The sequence below is a fragment of the Malaya genurostris genome, chromosome 2 (assembly GCF_030247185.1).
Source record: "Malaya genurostris strain Urasoe2022 chromosome 2, Malgen_1.1, whole genome shotgun sequence".
Classification (NCBI taxonomy): domain Eukaryota; kingdom Metazoa; phylum Arthropoda; class Insecta; order Diptera; family Culicidae; genus Malaya; species Malaya genurostris.
In genome coordinates, this window is record NC_080571.1 from 95,263,430 (window position 1) to 95,268,254 (window position 4,825).

The following is a 4,825-nucleotide window of genomic DNA, read 5'->3' on the forward strand; positions in this document are numbered from 1 at the left end:
ATTTGACACAAACTGACGTTTTTTTACGAAGGAAGATCATCACAGAGATGCCAGACCATTTGAAAAAAAATTATCTGTACCTCATCTCACTCGTTTATGTGATAACGGCCAATAAACTAGATTTCCACAACCAATAGAAAATATATTTTAGAATCAGACGAAAGAGAAAATTTTCTCTATCGTTTACTGTTAACTTCTTAACTTAACTTACTCTCAGCGGATACCGAATTCATCGAAATTCCTCTTCAAATTGAATGATGATAGGCTGCTTGTTGGCCGTTATCTAAAAAACGCGAGATCTGTACTTGAATCTACACAACCCCAAACTGGTGACCGGTGTACATTTTATGAAGCAAAATATATGTTCCACTACCACAATGCCATTTAAATATATATTTAATTCAAATAAAATATTATATTTGCAAATATGATACTGATAAATCGGTATACCTGGCAACGTTGGATCATCATTCATCATTGAATTTTGTGCAGGGTTGAGTTGAGCTCGTAAATTTAAACATTAATCAGTGATGCCATTTTGCTTTAGATTAATTTGGAAGATTTTTCAATGAATCGTTCACTGAACTTTCAAAAGCTTAGGACATCAAATTAAAATAAGTTCCATCAAGTGAACAGTCTTCTGAACTGTACTGATTTCTGTTAAAAGTGAGAATGAGAAAGCAAAATTCAAAATAGTATAGAGAGAGACGTAGAGCGTGAGCTTGTTTATCAGTATCAGCTTGTTTATCAGTATCTAAAGAGAAAAGATTGGAAGAAGTCTGTTCGGTAAGATTGGGGTTAGGGATGTCGGATTTTTCGATTATTCAATAATCCAGTAGACCTTTAAAACTAATCGATTATCAGGGATATTAATCGATTACTCGATTAATTATCCGATTATTTCAATTGGATGTTTCAAATTATTCGATTAGTTTAGTGATTGAATATTTGTTTTAAACTAATCGGTTCAATATCAATCGATTATATGTATTATCAATCGTTTACTCGATAAGTCGACAATAATCCGACACTCCTATCGTGGGTGCGGTGTTATTGTTTTTGTTCCTATCGTTCGTCAAAATAAGATACATGACAAAACATAAAAACTGATTTAATTTGTCATTACCCCAGTAGTTATGTCCCGAGTGACAAATATGACAACCACAACGGGATTCCAATATTGAAACTATTAGGTTACTTAGTATTTTAAAATTTACTTCAGCTATTCGCTTCTAATAAGAAGACGATGATTTACAGTGCATATGCAAGAATGTTTTACCATCTAGTAAATCTTGTATGATGATTCATTAAAAAAACTTGGAAACAGAAAATCAAAAAAATGTGTGTGTTTAATTCTAATTAAAATATTATGGTTTTCCAAAACCTGTTGAAATAAATTTGATTGTTTTAGAGTTTCTTTTATCAAACTGAAGTACAACATATTTGGTTTACATTTGGGGTACTCTTTTTTCTCGAATAAATGGGAATTATCGGTCAACGTTACAATGAGTAACAAATTATGTAAATCTACCGATCTGATGAAAAATCAGAACTCATAATTCGAGAGGTAACCCAAGTAACCAAAAGCTCCACAATTACTTAAAACATTCACTTTCTTGCTGCTTAAAAGTACAGGCGGAACATTTGACTCGCTGCATAGAATCTAAACAATGTATTTTAGAAGCAGCCCAGAAGTTCGTTCAGTTGTGTTGTGGATAGTTACATAAAAAATGGGTTACTCAGAATGCTATTAATTAGTTGAGAAATGTCTCGGGAAATCAGATTACCCATCGGATGAAAAATTGTTGCCAAGACCATAATTAGACCACTCAGACAAATCATGCGCATCTCCCACGCATCGTAGATCTCCCAGAAATCCCAGAAGTCCCTAGTAAAAAACGTACACACCTAACAAAGGGCGAATAACACATGGATCAATAAGTCCCGAGACTAAAGCAGAGATGGCGCTCGTAGTAAACCAGTAACCACGTCTTTCTAGAGTGCTAACCTTTGCTTGAAACGGGTCAAAATTTTAAGTCGATCCGACCAGAAACAGCTGAGTTATCGAGGTTGGAGTAAAGTCGTTTTGTAGTTTGTTTAAAAAAGGGAAAAAAACCGAGTTTCGTGTTTTGATAAAACATTGTTTTTAATGGGTAAAAATACAGTGCAAGCGAAAAAAGGATTGAAAAATGTTATCCGGACTCTTGTCCATCAAACGTGGACCGAGTTTAAACGTGGTCGTACCGACACAAATGACGCGAAACGCTCGGGTAGACCTGTGGAAGCCGTTACACCGGAAAATGTGAGTGAAGTGACAAAAATTGTAATGAAAGATCGTAAAGTGAAGCTCCGTGAGATTGCTGAGATGACACAGATATCATATGGAAGTGTATTTACTATCCTTCATGAAAAATTGAACATGAAAAAGGTTTTTTCCAAGTGGGTGCCGCGATTTCTGCAATGCACCCTGCCACAAGTCGATGAAAACAATGGCGAAATTGAACGAATTGGGCTTTTATAACTTAACTAACTGTTTCCATTGTTAGTCTCGGGACTTATTGATCCATGAGTTAATATGGTGTAATGAATACTAAAGTACGTTTCTAACATCAGGATTTACACCACAACAATTTTATGATATTTGCGAAAGGTTGAATAAAGCAACTCTCTTAAATAGCCGAATTTTTCTCTCTAAAAATACTACCGGGCAAGCGATACATCCCAGGTGGTAACCCTATTTCATAAATTTATTTTCAGACCTTCTCCAAACAGTTTTCTTGTTAGATACTGACAGAATACCCAAATGATTACGTTAATTTTATTATTCCAGTTCTAAAACCAACTGCAAAAACTTGCTTTGAAGAATATGTTTGAGGAACTGTCATGCGTCAAATAGAGATAGCAACTATAAGAAAACTTTTCTACTTTTTAATTAAAGCTATTGCCAAATTTTCAAAACTCGAAATTTAGCTAAGCTAGTCGTCCAAAGCGCAAATGATTGGATAATAATATAACATAAATTGATTTATACTTTTTGTCGTGAATACGTCTTACTTTAGTATGGGGTGTCTTTTCAAAATTTACCCCGTACAAGAATGGGTAGAACTTAATTGTAAATATCTCTTATTGTACTTAACCCAACAATATAATATCGGCAATATGATCAGGAATTTGTAATTCAATTTTCAACAGTGTGAGATAACCATAAGTAACTCAAAAATTTGACGATTTTGATGTAGTCAGGCACATATCAGTCCCGACGTTCAACTGAACGGAATTCATTCTGTTTTAGGAATTCAACTTCAGAATTCGGGTACAAAATTCAAGATATGAATTTTAGATCTGGTTTCTGGAACAATATTTTAAACCTCAACTCCGAACCTGACTTCTGAACAAGAAATTAAAGGAGTTTATGAGAACTTATTTCCTTCAGTATTCAGTTTCAGAATTCTTTTCCCAAATTTGGGATCAGAATTCGCAACTTGGATTCTGAAAATAGATTTTGGAACTGTATTCAGGCTTAGAATCGAACTTCAGAAATCAGTTCTATAATTAAACTCGGAACCTGAGTTCTGAAAATAAGTTTAGTTCCAGAATTCTAGAGCTAAATTTTTGAACTAAATTGCTGATCTGGATTCCTATCCTGAATTTGACTACTGTATTTTAAACCAAAGTTCCGAATTTAGTTCTGGAATCCAGTATAAGTTCCTAAATAAATTAAGCCAAAAAGTAATCAAGAGTTGTAGGCATCTGATCAATTTCACAAGTCTGTTCTTTTTAGAACCATTTAAATATTCCCAAATGTACTAAAAACTATAACATTGTTTGTTGTACTTTTTATAATTTAGTATAGATTCACCGTTACAATTCTGAGCAGTAGAAGTTGCGACATTTACACAGTTAATCAACTAATACGAACATTTATCTATGTGCATGTCAGTTTTATTCCGTATTCGTATTCCTCCGGTTATGTCAGTGACATTACCCACCCATCTTTTTATACGCATATGTCTCTACCGGTAGGGTGAAATGTCGCACCTACCTACTATGGTCTAAGCGTGAATATTTTATACCAGCGTTTCACCACGTAAGCTATGGAATATACGGAATTCGAACAACTTTGCTACCAAATTTCCAAATTTACATAAAACAATGTTTTTTTCTTATTTTTCGTCAGTTTACGATCCATAAATTATTCTTGGGAGAAAAACAGTAAAGTAAAAATTAATTCATGAACAATCCTCTTTGACCAATTGGCTATATTGAGTACAAGGTTTTGGTAAAGGGGCTCACTATTTCCTTAGAAGTAATATAACATGGTCGCCGGAAAAATCACGTATGAAAATCCATATCACCCGACAGTATGTAAATAAATCGCAACTTAGCAAAAATAATACATTGAATTAATTATTCAACTGATCTCGAATAAGGGTGCTGGCATGTGAATAAGTGCTTTAATCACTACTAGAATCTACGATCCTTCTTGTATTCAATTTCTTACGATAGAAAAACTGGATTTAACTAGTTTCAAATCAGGTAATTTGTAGCAAGGCGATTTTGATTGAATATGCCCATTCGGTTTTGATGCCTGAATGTTTAGCTGTAGTTCATTAACCCTCAAAAATATACGATTCATTCCATAACGCGAACTCTGATCGAATGATGAATGGAGTAAGTTTTGAGAATCAGTGAGAGAAGGTAGAGAATATTATTTTTTTATTATTCTGTGTAACACCGCGTATTACAGTCATCGCGTTTGGAGACATTGTCTAGTTGAAAAATGTTTTAATTTGCTGTTGATAGACAGACAGAATACAAGTAAACT